This window comes from Carassius gibelio, chromosome B24 (assembly GCF_023724105.1).
Source record: "Carassius gibelio isolate Cgi1373 ecotype wild population from Czech Republic chromosome B24, carGib1.2-hapl.c, whole genome shotgun sequence".
Classification (NCBI taxonomy): Eukaryota; Metazoa; Chordata; class Actinopteri; order Cypriniformes; family Cyprinidae; genus Carassius; species Carassius gibelio.
In genome coordinates, this window is record NC_068419.1 from 6,942,329 (window position 1) to 6,961,064 (window position 18,736).

General features: G+C 36.7%; 1 long non-coding RNA gene across 1 annotated transcript in view; it reads left to right on the top strand.

Annotated features, from left to right (window-relative positions):
* Positions 1 to 18,736, top strand: part of LOC128012939 (uncharacterized) — a 35,187-nt gene that overhangs the window by 15,941 nt on the left and 510 nt on the right. The gene's annotated exons all lie outside the window — the stretch shown is intronic.

Sequence of the window (18,736 nt, forward strand, 5' to 3'; positions counted from 1 at the left end):
TATGCCATTTAGGTCCAAATAAACTGGACTAATATGAGTTCTTTAAACCCTGAAATTAGATTCTCAGGCTTTCTCTGGACAGCCTCATTTGTCTTTTTGCTTATCTCAGCAATATGGAACATCCCGAGTTCCTTGTCAGGTGAGAAAATCTATGCTAGCCTAAACCAGGCCAAATCGCCCCTCAGGACGTCTTCACTCTGGCGGACTGTATTGAGGCTGAAATTCCCCTTAAAGATTAAAGCACTTCTTACTGCACTTGCAAAAACGTATTTACTAAACTCTTCCTATATACTTCTCTGCATCGATACCCAAAACATATGGGCTGCACGTCAAGCATACAATTAAGTGATTACATTTCCAAATCGAATTACACAGGGGAATGATTCATAAAATGACCAATTGCCCATGTACAATCACATTAATGCGATAACACTTTTTACTGCCGCAATTAAATTTGGTCATGGAGGTCCGCTTTCAAAACTGCCCTCGGAGCATATCAGAGCTAAATCTGAACCGCTTTTAGCTGAGATGGCTTCGTTAGAGCAAGACCGGTTCGCACTCTTGTTAGAAAGATCTGTGATCCCCTCACAGGAAGACATGACTTTCTTTTTCTTTGACACACCACCTTGAAAACTGTAATGAATTGCCTTTGAATGACATTTTTGCTTGAAGGTGAGTTGACAGCAGATGATTCAGTGAGGTGAGGGATGCATGCATAAAGCCCAAGGAGCAGAATGAAGGAATCAGTTTGTGGCTTTTATTTGTGTGGGCCATACTCGTCCCTTCACCATGCCGTTCCTTTCTAATTGGGCTGCTGTATTTATTTGTCCTCAGAAGTTAAAAGATGACATCATGGTGCGGCCATCACAGCAAGCACCCTCTACAAGGTCACTGCAACAAAACAGCCCACAGTAGCCCTCAAAGAAAAAGACAACTTAATGACACCAACTCACCAAGATGTGTGTCTTTTGATGCTGATGAAAGTTTGACAATTTTCTTTGGAGTCTGATGGTCAGAAAATGTCTTGTCATGTCTGAAGGTCTTTGCAGCTCAAAAGAGATCTTGGTCGTGGTGGTTTTTTGAGACAGACAAACACCTTTGAGATCTGTTGCTTTCTGCACTCTTTTAGCTTCGAGTGACATTCAAGAGCATTTGATGGGAATCATTTCTGAGCACTAAATGTTTGCGGAATAAAGTGCAACTGCTCTGAATATACTGTACATTTCAATATTTTTTAAACTAGATATCTGATAGATGACAGAAAAACAGGTTGGCGATGCAGTCGTTGCACATTAAGTGGGTTATGACTGGTGATCGATACTGGATGGTGCATTTAATGAGTGACGGTTATCACATTAAGGGTGCTTAGAAATATTGCCAAATAACTTGCTTGTTCCTCTAAAGTGCCTTTCGGCTCAGTGCGTGTCCTGCTGCCTGCTGGGAAAATCCCATTGATCGATTATCCATAGAGACGGAGTGCTCCGATATGACTAGAAGCATTGAGTTTTGTTTCGAAAATTACAGTGAAAGATTTTTTTGTTTTGTCCGTGCCGCACTGCACTATAATTTAAAGAAAGACCACATGGTGTGTCAAAGAAACTGGACAGCAGCAGATATATAATGCAAAATAATATTCATTGAACGTGACGTGTTTCATATCCTCTTGGGTTGAATGTCAATATCTCATGAATGTTAAAATGAAGCGCTCTGCAGCCTGTAATCTATGACTCCCTGAACTGGACAGCCTGTGTTTATACGCAGTAATTGCATTTTCTTCTTGCACATTTTCAAAGCATAAACATTCCCCATCAGAGCATTGGAGAAAAGCGTGTGCTATGGCTTCGGCCTAATTAAACTCACACTGTATGCTCACTTGCGCTCTGTTTATTATGAGCGAGATGGCTGGTGAGCGCGGCATGCTGTCAGTTTAAAAAGGTTCCTGTTATTCCTGTTGAATTAATTCTCAGGACTCTGAAGGCTGATCAATACCTCCTGAATGACTGCAGATCTCTCCCTGACTGTGGCATTTAAAGGCAATCACCATGTCCTGGCTGGTCCCAAATGGAAGAGTGCGATTCTGCACCTCGTTTTATGCCTTTTTCATTGTTGCTTTATCGGAATGCACCTGTATCGATTCTGATATTATGCACAAAGAAAATGTGAAAAGATTAATAATGAACATGGTAACAGCTTGAACTCAAATGCTCCAAACCACAGTTTACCACTTACAGAGTTCTGAAATTATCATACTGTAGATAGTATGAATTTAATTTTGTAAGTTTAGGTTAATCTGGCCAAAGATCAATCACCAAATTACATGTCAAGAATCCACTTAGCTGACAGTTAAACTGGCATTCTACAGTTAGCTTTTTAATGTGTTGTTTATGTGAATAAATATGAAAATGATGATACAACAATATTAAACACTGTTTAAATTTAATTTGACCAATTATATTACTACAGTAAACTGTGCCACCTTTTAAGAATTGAACAATGCATTTTGAATTCAAACTTAATTCCTTAATTTTTAATAAATTCAAGTAATTTAGTAAATTAATTTAAATACTACAAATAATTGAACTGCTCCCATCCTCACTGTCACATAATCATCAGAAATTCTTTTAATATGCTGTTTGGTGCTTAAGAAAAGACATTATACATGTCTTTACTCCCAATTTTGATCAATTTGATGTAAAAATTTTTTTGAATATTGAGTTCTCGCATACAGCGTCCCAGGGCATGTCAGTCGACAACTTTAGATATCGCCAGCCTACTAAAAGAAACTTGGATGCTTTCGAGCTGTCTAAGTACCTGCAGGGATTGTGATGTTCAGCTTAATGTTCTTTTGTTGTACATCCCTGTGCTGCTTTCCTGCCGTGTGTTATTGTTGCTTCACAGTTTGATGATTTGCCTTTGGCAGAGCTTTGTCTGTGAGAAGAGCTCAGAGGATCTTACTTATCTCCAACACAACAATGAGAAAGAGAGGACGATATTACAGTCGTCCATCACAGCAATCCTGTGCAGTTTACCGTCCAGTTTGTCTGGGAACAGCACAGAAAATCCCTGAAAGGGCTCTTTTGAGCTGATCAAATGGACAGGAAGTGGGTCACGAACCAGGGGACTTTTCTAATGCCTATTTATCTACCGAAAAAATTAGAGAAAGAGACCGAAAATTCTCTCAGCTCAGTTTGTCACAGTTCATCAAAATCAATAGCCCCTTAAATACATAATAATACAAAAATAAATAAATAAATAAAAAAGGTTAAATAATATATAAGTATATTCCAAATGTAAAATTCTGTATGCGATGGAAAGTGTTTATGTTACTGTTTCTGCTATATGGCAGGTTTACATCTTTATTAATGGAAGTTAATATGGATCAGAATAGTGAGATATAAAATCTGAATTGTGAGAAAAAAAGTCCAAAATGTGATATAAAAAGGCACACTTACCTTTGTTTTTTAATTAACATTTATTTTATTTTTTATCAGAGCTGGAAAAAAGGTAAACTCAGAATCCAGAGAAAAAAAGAATATTTGAGTGGTATGAAGTTGCAATTAAAAAAAACATAAATTAAGTCACATTTTTTAGATAAAAAAAAAAAACTTAATTGCAAGGTGTGAACTCAGAATTCATAGGGGAAAAAAAGTCCTAATTGTGGCATGTAAATTCATAATTATGAGAAAAAATAAGTCTGAATTCTATCTTTGAATTAGTCTGTTTTGGGGGGGTTGCCGTGGATTAGAAAAATACCATTGTGACTTTTTATTTGAGTTGCATGGAAAAAAGTCAGAAATAAAAATTGAGAAATGTTTATTCCTTTGCGGAAAATGGACTTCTATTGTTATCTTAAATAGTTATTTGCATTGCAAAATGTCTGTATGTATAGAAGGATGCTGTTTGTAATATTTGCATGTATGTGTGATCAGCAACTTGCTGTTTATATGCTGGTGCAAGCATGCAGTCATTACTCACTGCTTATTAATTTCACACGCTATGCAGACACAGCTTACATCATGGTCAAAATGTTAAAGAATGCTGAAGTTGGCCCAGGGTCGTTTAAGTCCAGAGAGCAAATCTGTCAGGGCTCTTTTCCAGGATAACCTCTGCACCTTGCAAATTGTCAAATTTTATCCTTAAAATAAGCATTTCTTGGTTCACTTATTTTGCCTTGCCTCAGCAACTTCGTTGGCTTTTAGAGGCGAGCCAATGTGCTTTGTCAGCAGGGCCGAGGCTGTAGAGTCACGCTAGGGGCAGTAGGTTTAGTTAGAGCCCACAGGTCATGCATCTGTACCTCTGCACGGCCTGTTCTCCAGTGCCCTTGGGAAAGAATCATTACATTACAGAGTGCAGCACTACCTCCGCTGTCAGGGTTAATCAAGTTTTAAATTTATAGTTCAACACCTTGTCCCGAGTGTATTATCGCCCTGCCACTGAGTCTGAGATAGTGAAGCAGAAAAAATACAATTATGGTGAGTTTTCACCTGTAAATGAAAGATGTGAAATTAATATAGACTTAGTTTTTGTAATAAATGTCTATGGTTTTATGGTGCAACCTTGAGGAAAAACCTGTTTGTTTTCATAGTATTTGTCCAAAATGCATTTGACTCAAAAATGAGTCTTTCTGCACCTTTGAAAGATTTCATTTTACCCATGCTGCTTGGAGAAAGAAGAAATATATCATCCAATAATATCATTAATACTGCGGGGCCGCCGAATGCTTGAATCTGATTGGCTGATGAACGTTGAAGGTGTGCAATTATTTTCGGGGAAATAACGGTCACGCAGTTTGCACAGAATAGCGTTGTCAGTGCTGGCCTAATGATTTCATCAGTTAGCCTATATAGTGTAGCATCTTAAAGGCAACACATGACATTTCTCAGTAGCGAGGAGACAGCGCTGTTTAGAGACACTGCTGCAGAGCACTGTTGAGGGACGCACAGAGGTAGCCTAATTTACACAAGCGCTCTCTCTCTCTCTCTCTTTTTCTCTGTTTCTCTTGCTCTCTTTCTAATAACTTCATTAATAACTTCATTAGAATGCTATCAACGGCTCAAGGCTCCATTACCAGCTTTAAAATTATGTTTTGTAACTAGCAAAAGAGGCGTTGGATGAGATGCGGAAGAAATAGTTCTACTCACAACAGCGATTTAAGTGCAAAAACTGGACAAATCCCTTTAAATATATAATCTGATCGATGTTTTGAGGTGTGGTAACCATAGTATTAGCAGAATAATTGACTCCGGGCTGTTGATTTATTCGAAAAAAAAATGTAACCTCGGGTGTGCATTATTTTTCTAAAAATTCAACCGCCTGTCGTCAGTTATTCCTTACATATACACAGGCCTGTCAAATTATAATGGATAAATGTATATTTCAGAAATTAAAACCTCAAGGAATCACTGACTTGGATCTCTGAAATTTGGTCAAGACATATTGAAGAGTGTGTCCTTTAAAAAAAATAAAAATAAAAAATAGGCTTAGTGAAAAAGATTCTGTTGAACACCAAAATTAATTTAAACATTTTTTGTTTATTTTTTATTTAATTAAAAATAATTAGCAGTGAAATATATATATATTTCACTGCTACGATCTATTTCAGCGATTAGTACAACGCAAAAACTGTTACACTGTCTTTATCCACTATCATACATTTTTCTTTAAGATTAAATAAACTATCACTGCTTCAAAAAAAAAAATAAATAATAATAATAATAATTGCACCACAACTGTTTTCAGTTATTAATAATAAGAAATATTAAACTCCAAATCAGAATATTATCATAATATTGATTTCTGAATGATGGTAAAAATTGACATTTTATATTGATGTATAGAAAAATATTTTAGAATATAACATTTTACAAAATTACTGTTTTTTTACTGTATTTTGATCAAATAAATGCAGCCTTGATAAGGACAAGAGGCGTCTTTCAAAAACATAAAAAAATCTAATTATTCCAAACTTTTGAACAGTAGTGTACATAAAATAGTAGCAAATACATTGTTTCAATCCTTACAGCTGCTAAAAATAACAGCTATTCTGCTGTATTTTCTATCAAGCCACCAAGCCTTCACACTCCTAGTGTAAAGGTTTTTTTTCCAGCCTTTTTTTCAGGCCATGGTCACCATTCAAGCAACTGAGGTTGCCATGGAGACTATTGGTCCTGTTTAAAAGCAGTGGTGGAGGATGACCTCATGCAAGATCTTCTGCTCTTTCAATTAAACCTCCAGCCCTCACCATGTCTCAGTCCCGCTTTGAGAGGGCTGGACTAGGCCTTTGTTAGAGAGAAAAAGGTGAACACAGGGCATTCAGTCTGTACAGTGTGTGTGCTAGACTGCATCAATAAGAAACACACACACAGTGACAGCAATTACCTTTCAGACCATTTCAACTTCCCATGCTTTCTTCACATCTCCTGGTGGATTGTTTGGTTGGGATGCTCAGATATATACTCTATTCCAAAACCTTCTGAGCTGCTTATGCTGGCAGTGTTTTAAAGCACCACTCTTGATGTAAAACACCTATTTTAAAAAGTAGTTTGTCTAAAAATGAAAATTTGCACAAAATTTACTCAGGCAATCCAAAATGTAGATCAGCTTGTTTCTAAAATAAGAATAGATTTGGAGAAATTTAGCATTTAATCACTTACTATGGATTCTCTGCAGTGAATGGGTGCCGTCAGAATGAGAGTTCAAACAGCTTATGAAAACATCACAATAATCTACATATCTACCATTAAGAGTTTAACTTCAAACCATTGCTTTCGGCTACAATACGAGTCTTCTTTCCATAATATTACTTATTCCAATGAAGAAGTTGTCTTGTCTGAATAAGGAGAGAAATATGTACAAATCAAGTCCTGTTAACATTATGAGATGACATTAAAGGGCTAGTTCACCCAAAAATGTATGTTATGTCATTATTGACTCACCCTCATGTCGTTCCAAATCCGTGAGACCTCCGTTCATCTTCGGAACACAGTTTAAGATATTTTAGTTCACAACAATGCAGTGATGCTGCTGACGTACGATGCTGCTGACGTGTTATCTTTGTTTTTAGGGCGCACCAGAAAACACGTCAGCAGCATCGTACATCAGCAGCATCGTGAACACGCTCACAACAGACCCGGAAGAGAAGACAATGCTGAATAAAGTCATAATTTTTGTTATTTTTGGACAAAAATGTATTTTCGATGCTTCAACAAATTCTAACTGACCCTCTGATGTCACATGGACTACTTTGATGATGTTTTTCTTACCTTTCTGGACATGGAAAGTATACCGTTCACACAGTTTCAGGAGGGACTGAGAACTCTCAGACTAAATCTAAAATATCTTAAACTGTGTTCCAAAGATGAACGGAGGTCTTACAGGTTTGGAACAACATGAGGGTGAGTCAATAATGACGACATTTTCATTTTTGGGTGAACTAACCCTTTAATGATGGATTTTTTTTGTTACAAACCTATAGATTTTCACTTCACAAACTGTTAACTGACTGGACTCATGTGGATTGGTTGTGGATTATCCTGATGTTTTTATCAGCTGTTTGGACCCTTATTCTGTTGGCACCCCTTCACTGCAGAGGATCCGTTGATCAGTGATTTAATGATACATTTTTACAATTCTCTGTTCTGAAGAAGAAACAAACTCATCTTGCACGGTCTAAAAGTGACAAAATTCTCAGCAAGTTTTTAATGAATTAGCTTGCTTTCAGCAAATTTTATGAATACATCTTTCTCAAAAAAGGTGATCCCATAATGCACTAAGGCAAGTTTAGAGCCAAAATAATCCAAGATGGTGAACAAAGCAAGAAAAAGGTCAATGTATATATTAAAATGTTTTTATTTAACTGTTAAATATATTAGAATACAGTAATGTTATAATGAAATTATAATATCTTTGAAAACACAAATTTAAAATATACAAAAAATAATGAAAATAAATTAAATTGTATACAAAATTTGCTTCGTATTTCATAGATATTAGAGCTTATTAAAGCTTTTTTTTGTTTAACAGTATACTGTTAGCTGAGCAACATACAGGTGTTACTTCCTAAGTGGAGTGTTCTAAAAGAGTCTCTTCATGACAGTTAGTGTGCTAAAAGTGCGTCTCGATCAGTTTGGAGCAGACCTATAATGTCTGCAGACAGGATCTGGTACTTCACAGAAGAAATGAGGGAAGAACTACTAAATCTGATGGCTTGTGTTGTGCTGTCTGTCAGTGATAGATGTGAACGTACGAAAAGAGATGCGGTTTCAGTGTAAATGTTATGCGAAACCGTGGTTTCCAGCAAGATTTGTGTTGCATTCGAAAACAATCATAACTGGTAAAACAATGGATGCACATAAACCACGAAATCAGTTCCATATTTTAGAGTAAATCTGGTGCTTTGAATGTGAGACGGTGCTGTGAGACAGTGCTATAAATAACGTTGAGATTCGTCTGTTTTTCAGCACACCACACGCCGATGATTGCCTGAATGTTCTGATAAAATATCTCTTCAGAAACATACTGTGAATGGAATCCATTAAATCAGACACAAAGGCACGATCATCATTAGCCTGGACTGGATGATTGACAGACTGGAAGGCTTCATTGTCCGTGGGAAAGGGTCCAGAGAGGCAATGCAGGGGCCAATACAGTTTGATCTAAAGGAACAGACAGGATAAGGACATGCGAATAGCAGGGTGTGATTAGACAGGAACAAAAAGCCCCCTTTAGCTGACCAGTGGCTCTTTGCTTCGCTCTTCTGAAGCTGACAGAAAATCACATTGACATTTCTTTTATTTGTCTGGGCCCAATTTAAAACTGAAAACTACATCCAAATGTGAAAATATGGCCTGGATTTTATTCTTGGGCTCATGAAAAAAAAAAAAACATATTTGTTACAGTATGTCCTTTCTAAAAAGTGGCCAAGAAATTTAGAGGGGTGGCTTTATGCAGGCGTGAAGGCTTATAAATGATGAATTTTAATTAGGTTGTGCACATACATTTTTACTGTTTTAATAACTAAACTATGTACTTTTGGTGTCGTTAAGTTTTTTTTTAATTTAATTTTTTTTAAGAAATTGATTATCTTATTCATCAAATAGTTCAATTGAATAAGTTACAGTAAAACATTGAAAATTGCATAAAAGTATTTCAAATTAATACAGTTTTTTTGGAACTTAATGGAGTTCATTTATCAGAGAATCCTGAAAAAGTATCTCCATTTCCACATTAAGCAGCACGACTGTTTTCAATATTGATCATGTGGCACTGATGACTGCTAAACAGTTATCTTTGCATTACGGGAAAAATTTACATTTTAAAATATATTAACATTGAAAACATTTATTTCAATTGTTTTAATAATTCACAATATTACTTCTTTGTTATTGTATTTTTAATCAAATAAATGCAGCCTTGGGGAACAGAAGAGACTTCTGACAAAAATGCATTTTCTAAATCGGGTCTGTAATAGAATATGTGCTAATTTTCTTAGTAAAAACTGAAATGTAAGCAATAAAATTAGAGTTAAAATTTTGAAAATTGCTTGTAATACACACAAATTCATATAATTTTGAGTACTAAATTGTCTTTCTAGACCTTCATCTCCAGAAATGGCAGAAGAAATCACTTTGACTCACTGCTTTTTTACTCTTTTGTACTGAGGATTTATTTCCCAGAGTCATGTTCCAGTATCTCACTCTGTGGATGAGCTGTTGGGAAATGTGCCAGTGAGAGAAAATGTAGATGTCTGTCCTCTGCGTTATCTACAAATGAAAATTGTAATGAGCAGATTATGCACTTTCAACTTCATTTGTGTGGATTATAGGAGACGTTCTACTGAATCGCAGGGAACATAATTACAGAGATTCTAATGACTGGCAAACAGAGCAAAACATAGATATCTTTAAATCTCAGTATTATTCTTCCTCTCACTCCTACATGGAGCTAGATGTGGTAAAGATTGAGATTTGGGAAATTCAGTGGCACTGAATGTTTTTGCTGTATATTTATCAAAGGTTTTAATGAGATTTGATTGTTGTAAAACAAGCTGAATGTTCAACATTTGTGTTTTCTCAGACAATAGTAGATGTTTCTGATTCACTATTCTAAGTTTGTGATTATATTTAAACCACTTCATCACTTACTGACTCTTTGCATTAAAAGTTTTTTTTTTTTCTGTAAAGGAATGGTAATTTTTATTATTATTATTATTATTATTATTATTATTAAATGTGCACACATTTTTTTTTTTTTATGTAATAGTCTCCAAAATGGTTTTAGGGTGATTCAGAGGAGATGAATTGTTGAATAATAATAAAGTCGTTGTTTTGTTTTGTTTGCACACAAAAAATATTCTCGTAGCTTTGTAAAATTACGGATGAACCACTGATGTCACATGGATTATTTTATGTTATCGATATAGATATAGATATGATATGATATAGAGCTCTCGGGATGCATCAAAAATATCTTAATTTCTTAATATCGTCTTAATTTGGAACGATATGAGTGGGAGTTATTAATGACAGAACTTTAATTTCAGTCCTCTCTGAAGCAAAAACTTTAATTTAATTTCAGTCTTTGTATAACGTTTTGGCTGATGTGAAGTGTTGGTTGGCAAACAACTTTCTCCAATTGAATGAGGACAAGTCAGAGTTTATTGTTTTTGGCCAGAATGGATGTGGTATGGATTCTAATGACAATCTGTTATGGCTTTCTGGGAATAAAGTTTCCTTTGTGAAAAGCCTTGGGTTTAATTCTGCCCCCAGCTTAAATCCGATCGCCAAAATGCTGTTGTTAACAATAGGATTTAATTTTTTTTTTTATCTTGGATAAAAGTTGGAAGTTGAAGTCCATCCTCTCTTTCAGTGATTTGGAGAAGGTTGTTCATGCCTTTGTGTTTTTTTGTTTGGATTATTGCAACGCGTTGTATCTGGGTGTTAGTCAGACCTCCCTCTCTCACCTGCAGCTGGCTCAGAACTCAGCTGCTAGGCTTTTTAACTGGTACCAAAAAAGAGACCACATTACCCCCGGATTGGTTTAATTGCATTGGTTACCAATTCGATACAGAATCCAGTATAAAGTGCTGTTATGTTTTTAAATCTCTCCATGGCTTGGCACCAGAGTATGTTTCTGATTGAATTAGTCTACATCAACCTTTGACATCTCATCGCTCCAAGTATCAGCTGTGTCTGATGGTTCCTTGATCGCTCTTGAAATATAGAGGAGATAGAGCTTTTTCTGTGGCAGGTCATAGAATGAGCTTCCACTGTCCTTAAAAAAATATCCTACTCTAGGGTCATTTCAGAGGACGTTAAAAACATATTTGTTTTTACATTAGTTTTTTGTACAGCACTTTGTTGCCCTTTGTGGTTTTTGAAAGTGCTTTAGAAATAAAGTTGTGTTGAGTTTAATTTTGGTTGAACTATCCCTTTAAGGTGCTTTTTGTCCTTTTTAGCGCTTGACAGAATGTGGTCCCCATCATGGGCGGAGTTTTGGGGGGGGGGGGCTAAGGGGGGCACTGCCCCACCAGACCAGCGTCTTGTGCTTTGAAAAATAAAAATAAATACAGAATTCATATTCTCTAATTTTTGTGGACATAATGAGTAAGTTTAGAATTAATTATTTTTAATTACTATATTGAAAAAGAAGCTTATTTTGGTGGACTTCAAAGTATCGCGGTAATTTACGTGAGTGGACTCTCTTGTCGTTCTGTTCCCGCTTTAGTCTACATGCTAAATAAACAAAATGGACATTCGTCGTTTTTTTAATAAACCCACTAGTAAAAGTGTGGAGTTTTCTAACTCTGGCACTTCAACCATCAATTCCACTGCTGCTACTGACACCGCAACCGAGGCCGGTGTAGCAGTCGATTCTGTTCCCCTCTGAATGTCTGTCCCTCGGGTTGCCAGATCCGTGTAATAAACCCAACCAAATAGTTAATCAAACATTTTCCCAAAATAGCCTAAATTCCACGGATTTGGCAACATACTCGCATGCAAATGCACCAAACACACCTGGATGTAAGGAAAGCAAAAAGGGACACATTTCTTGCTACACTGCAGCATAGTAAAATGATTCTCACACTCCCGTTTATGTTCTTTTTTTTTTTTAATTATTCATCTTGCAGTTGTTCCGTTATTTTTGTCTTATGTTTTTACATATCAAGTTGAAAAACCTCTCGTCTTAAATTTATTTTCAAGTTTAAGATTTAGGACAGTATTTTGAACTATTTGACTTGCCGTACATCCAGTCACGCTTCTTGTGCATGCTAGTTCTGATCGTACGTATAGTAACTCGGCAACTACGCAAGAATTGTAGTATGTTTGCGTAAAGGGAAACAGACATTCCGAGGGGAACAGAATCGACTGCTACACCACATCTGCTGGTAGGTGCCCCCCCACGCACAAAAGTGAAACTCCGCCTATGGTCCCCATATTATATGATCAAGAGATTCTGCTAAAGTTCTCAGTTTGGGTTTACGGGAGAAAGTCAGTCATACAGTTGTAGAATGGACAAAATTTTTATATTTGGGTGCACTTTCTCTGTAACTGCATGTAAGTGCATTGCATTCTTTCAGACCATGGGAACAGGAAACTTATTTCAGTCTCATTTTCTGCTTAATTTTCTCCTCAATTCCTTCATTCGGCATTTCTCCCTTACTCTCCTTCACCCGGTATATTCACAGCTTTTCACTCTGTCAAAAGTGCACTGAACACAGGTCAGCCAGAAGATCTTTCCTCACTTTAACCACCCTTTCCTAAACTCTCAGGCTGGAGGTGACACATGATCTACGTCTGGTCTGAGAGGAGGAAGCTGTGTTGTTTTACCCCCCGTCACTCTGTCCCCTTTGCTGTCTGCCTCTTTGCCCTGAGTTGTCATGTCAGATGCCGGAGTGGTAAAGAGATGGACGGCTGAGACACTGAGGGTGGCACCTGTGGGCACCTGCCTGCTTGTGATGCCTCGGCCTTCCAGCGTCACTTTCACTTGACAGGGCCAGATGGGGCGTCCTGCCGGACTGGGACTCTGTGTGCAGTCTAACTGCTCTACAGGATGAAGTTAGCTGCTTGGATAGTGTGTTTCTCACAAGGGCAAGCACAGCAATGTCAAATTAGTTACTGAACTCAAATCAAACGGCAATTTCAGGCCTTTTTGCAGACTAGTTTTCAATTCGAGAGGCGGCATTATTGCATCGACAGGGTAATAAGCCAATCATCTGACTTGTCTCCTGCATTTGCCAGTATTTACTCTCATGTTCATGAGAACAACAGAAACATTCTACTTTTGAAACATTATCCATGCATATAACTGTTGGACAGTATTGCTTTAAGAATCAGTGCTTTTAAATGCTGTGTGATCTTTCATTTTTTATTTCCGTACTCTATTTTTGATTTTTTTTTTTATCTGAATATTTTGGACGCCTTGCCTCATCGTGATCATGTTTTTCTTTGGAGTGGCTTGTCTGTTCATCTCTTGATTTTAGGAGAGTGACTCAAAATCTCTATTTTTTGTGGGCAGCACTACAACAATGCCTAGCCTCCAAAAAGCCCTAAACTTAGAAATTGGATTCAGTGATGTGTATAATTCAGAAGCCTGGCCCTGACAAACGCCCAGGGATTGACGCAGGTTTATTTTAGCCTGCTCTGTATTTTAGGCCAGGGTGGATGGCTGTGTATTAGACAGAAGAGACATAAACCCGTGGACTTGTGGAAGTCGGGCCTGGCTGCAGGCAGAGTCAGTAATCACACTAGCCAATGAAACCGCACAGACACTTAGGCTAAATTATTTTCGTCACCCGCTGCAGTGTAATTGCCATACTGAAGAAAAGACAGAGGAGGCGATGAAAAAGAATGAGAGAGAGAAAGAGAGAGAGAGAGAGGCTGGGGGGTGAGTAATAAATCGCATCTCATTCGTTCACTCCACCAGCTCATAATGCACAGACAAATTGCTCTCAATTGCTAAACAGGGATTTGAAGTGCAACGTTCTGAATGTTGATTGATTGCCTGAAATTAAGGGCATTTTTTTCACTATAACTTGCAGCGTGAAGTCTATTTGACGTCAGAGTTTGGATCACTTTGTTGTTTTCCTTGCTCCTGGGTCCACTTAAAAAGACAAAACACAAGTTGAAATGTCAAAAGTCAAACCTGGTCCAAAATTCAACTTCCAGTATCTGGCAAAAAAGCTGATTCGAGTGGTTTTAAATATTTTTACTGGCCTTTAAAATGTCATTTGTATTTCATCAGATGAATTTGTACTTGTCACAAAAACGTCAAGACATTGCGCTATTGTTGTGATTGTAAAGAATATTTATATTGTTATTAATGTTAATGTGAAGAATAATACGAAACTTAAGATGATTGATTTTCCCTGAGAAAATTGCCCTGAGAGGACGTTTGTATGTATTAACTTTAATTTGGGACCCAAAACCATTGTTTTTACAATTTGATTTAAACCAAGTAATGTTGCAGTTGAAATAAAGATATATAGCAAATGGTGAGTAACCTTATAGGGTCACTTTTTGAAATTAAAACTTTCATTCACCAAGGATGCATTCAATAAAAAAATAAATAAAAAATGTTTCAGTAAGGATGTATAAAGTTTTATGAAAGATTTCTATTTTAAAAATTATGTTCTTTTGAACTGTTTATCAACAGTTTAACCATTAAATTAATGGATATTGTCCATGGCAGAAAACAATTATATTTATTAATTTATTTATAAATACAGTGTACTATGTAAAATTTGGGGTCACATAGATTTTTTTTTTTTTATTGTTACAAACTGTTTTTTTATTCTGTTGTTTTGAGCATTGTAATTTTTTTAAACCTGAAAGTAAATATCACAGCACAGCTGTTTTCAACATCTAATAAGAAGAAATTGCAGCAATTATGAGCAACAAATTAGCATATTAGAATGCATAAAGTATTAGCATATTAGCTTTGCATCATAGGAATAAATTATATTTAAAAAAAAAATACTAAAAAAAGAACAGTTGTTTTAAATTAATTATATTTCACATTGTTTTTACTGTATATTTGATCAAATAAATACAGCTTTCCCTAGAATAAGCAACTTCTTTCAAAAACATTACAAAATATTGCTGACCCTAAAATTCTAGTTTAATTCTAGTTTAACTCATTTATGTGTTCCGAGAGACGTTATTGCATTGACAGGGTAATAAGCACAGCACATCTGTTTTTTTAAGATATATAATAATTCTTCTTCTTCACATATTCTTTAAATTAACATTAACAATAACATTAATAGCACAATGCTTTTGATAATGCTTTTGATTTGATATTTATAACCACTTGAAGCAGGGTTTTTTTTTTTTTTTTTTTTAACCAAATCAGCATATTAAAATGATTTCCAAAGGACCATGTGACACTGAAGACTGGAGTAATGGCTGTTAAAAATTCAGCTTTGCATCACTGAAACAGACATTTTACGTATTGAAATCGAAAGCAGGTATATTAAATTGTCATATTTCATAATATTACTGTTTTTACCATATGCTTTATTAAATGAATGCTTCGTATGAGACTTCTTTCAAAAACATAAAGAAACATACAGACCACATGCACAAAGATTTTATTTTTGTAAGTCATTGCCTAGTTTTTCACATTTATACGACTGTACCAAGATTCATAATGTGAAATTAGACAAATTGGAGAAGCATGATGAAACCGAAATAAAATTCTGTCAAGGCCAAACATTCGAACCAAGTGCAAAACAACATCTGGATAATTGCACTCAGGGTAGAAAAATACACGTACACCACTTACTCCTGCCTCATTCATTACACGTGGCTCCTCTATACTAAAGGCATGGTTTTTGGTTTGCATCATTGCCTGCGGTTTCACCGTTGCAAAACCTCAAGGCACTATTTCCCCATCAGGGGGTACCAGGTGTAGATGTAGGGTCTGGACAATGCGCTGCTCGTAATGAAAGCCTTTCCAGGCCCTTTATGATCTCTCTCATGTTCATCTCCTCTGATCAGGAGCTCTTTGTTCACCAGAAGTAGTCTTCAGTAGCATGGCAGGCAGATGAGATCGAGTTACAGGGTGGCTCTGCGGTCAGCTCTCACCTGAAGAAATGGCCAGTGATTCTCATTATCACCGTCTTTATGAATTTAAAAATAGAATCTGGCAGGTGTGCCCTGAATCTGACAGGACATCACACAGAGACCGGCTCGACATGGCACATCTCTGCTCGGCTTAAGGACGCCGTGGGAAATTCACACTCAGAATCTATGATGCCAACCTGCTGTGGCAGGATGAAAGCCCGACCTGCAATGAAAGCAATGACAGAGCGGGATAACTTCGTAGGAGGAGACAAACAGAAAGTATCATTTTATGGAGGATATTTTTTTTGGAGCGTGCTTTTCTAAACATGTTCTCATTCATTGGTATGCTGCTCAACGGTGGCTTTTCCCCAAGCTGTTGATGACTTAATGAATAATGGATTCCAACAGCTCAATAAAACATTCGGCTGGGTTTGGACCAGGTGTGTTTCGGCGCGTGCAGGTCTGAGCCAATGTCACCCAGTCAAAGCTCATTCACCGAAACAGCCCGAGATCCATGGCACTGATCTAAATGTCAGGCCTGTGAAATATTACAAAACTAAAGCTTCCTGATTTAAACATCTGATGAAGAATGCTGAAAGGCTGAAATGTTCTATTATTTTATCTGTTCTTCAATTTGTCATTCTATCATTTTGTTCTATCGTTCTATCTATAAGTCTTTTGTTCTACAGTACTTAGCATTTTGTTGATTTTAAGTTATATCATTATCTATCTATCTATCTATCTATCTATCTATCTATCTATCTATCTATCTATCTATCTGTCTGTCTGTCTGTCTGTCTGTCTGTCTGTCTGTCTGTCTCTGTCAGTCTGTCTGTCTCTGTCTGTCTGTCTGTATCTGTCTGTCTATCTGTCTGTCTGTCTCTGTCTGTCTGTCTGTATCTGTCTGTCTTTCTCTGTCTGTCTGTCTGTCTGTCTGTGTCTGTCTGTCTGTCTCTGTCTGTCTGTCTGTCTGTCTCTGTCTCTGTCTGTCTTTCTCTGTCTCTGTCTGTCTGTCTGTCTGTCTCTGTCTGTCTGTCTGTCTGTCTGTCTGTCTCTGTCTGTCTCTGTCTGTCTGTCTGTCTGTCTGTGTCTGTCTGTCTGTCTCTGTCTGTCTGTCTTTCTCTGTCTCTGTCTGTCTGTCTGTCTGTCTCTGTCTGTCTGTCTGTCTCTGTCTGTCTCTGTCTGTCTGTCTGTCTATCTGTCTGTCTGTCTCTGTCTGTCTATCTATCCATTGTTTTCTATCGTTCTATCTATCGTTCAATGTACCATTTTACCTGCTACTCTGTCTGTTGTTCTATTTGTCATTCTATCATTGTATCGTTCTATATTCTATCATTCTTCCTAACTATATATATTGTTCTGTCGTTCATTCTATCTGTCATTCTATCTATCATTCAATCTACAGTTCTGTCAGACCTTCTATGTTGTTCTTTTTGTTGTTCTGTCATTCTGTTTTCTTATTCTGTCTGTTGTTCTGTCTATCTATGGTTCTATCATTCTGTCTGTCATTCTTTCTGTTGTTTTATTTGTCATTCTATTCTATTCTATTCTATTCTATCTAATGTTCTGTTCTATTATATTGTTCTGTTGCTATGTCATTTGTTCTCTCTAGGTTTATATTAAAGTACCCCCTTATTATTAAAGTATTGTTTAAGCTTAAGGTTCTTTAATGTCAGCCTTTTTAATATAAGTCATCTGCTTATTGTTTCCCTAAGGTAATAATATAGTAGTGTCACTTAATCAGCAGAACTGAAATGGATCTGGAAATATTTTCCAGAATGGGAATTATTCCATTTTATAATTAATGTTCTGTTATATTTCACTGCATCAGACATATTGTTGCATGTAGCAAATGTGTCATTTTGTGTGAATATTCATATCTATGCATGTGAATTAATGCATGCTTGCACTTACTTTCATGTGTGTTCTGGAGGTCAGGAAACAGAGGGGTCAAGCAAACCTTCTCCACTTCCTCTGGGAGATCTGCTTCTCCCCCAGCCTGCTTGCAGACCTTTTTCTTCCTTCTCAGAAACTGATTTAAGTGGGTCCCTGGGGGCCTCACCTCACCATATATCCAATGCACTGTTTGGATTTACTTAACAGTATCCTCATATTGCAAATGGAGAATGAACTAAAATCAATGGAAACATCATCACAGGAGAGCTACTGTTCTGTTTTCTTCCATCTGCTGACCTTGTGGTGCTCAGACCACCATTGATTTTTCCAATGAACAGTGTAAGAATGTATATAAGAGCTTTCATAACAGTGTTTAACTTCTTGTTTATTACTAAAGCTATCAACACAGAGGCTGATCATTAAAAACAGACATAAAGCAATGGTTCCTTCTCGTCATATTCATTTGGATATACAGCAAATGTGAATTGGATGGCGGGCGTTATCTAATTTAAATGAGCTTTGTTGGTTTGTGGTTCATGCGTACTGTTGGACACCATTAGAGCTAATGTTTTCATAATTACTGAGCATTAAAAACTGGAAATCAGGCTGCATTTCAGTACCAGCTGCCTTAACAGAACTAGGCAGTAGATTACAGGCCCAAAGAGCTATGAATATTTACCAGCAGCGCATGCTGTCATATCTTTGCTCTTTCAAAATGTGCATTTAGTTTCATACGACTCTGTTGTGGCATGTGTATGCGTGTGTTTTTGTTTTTT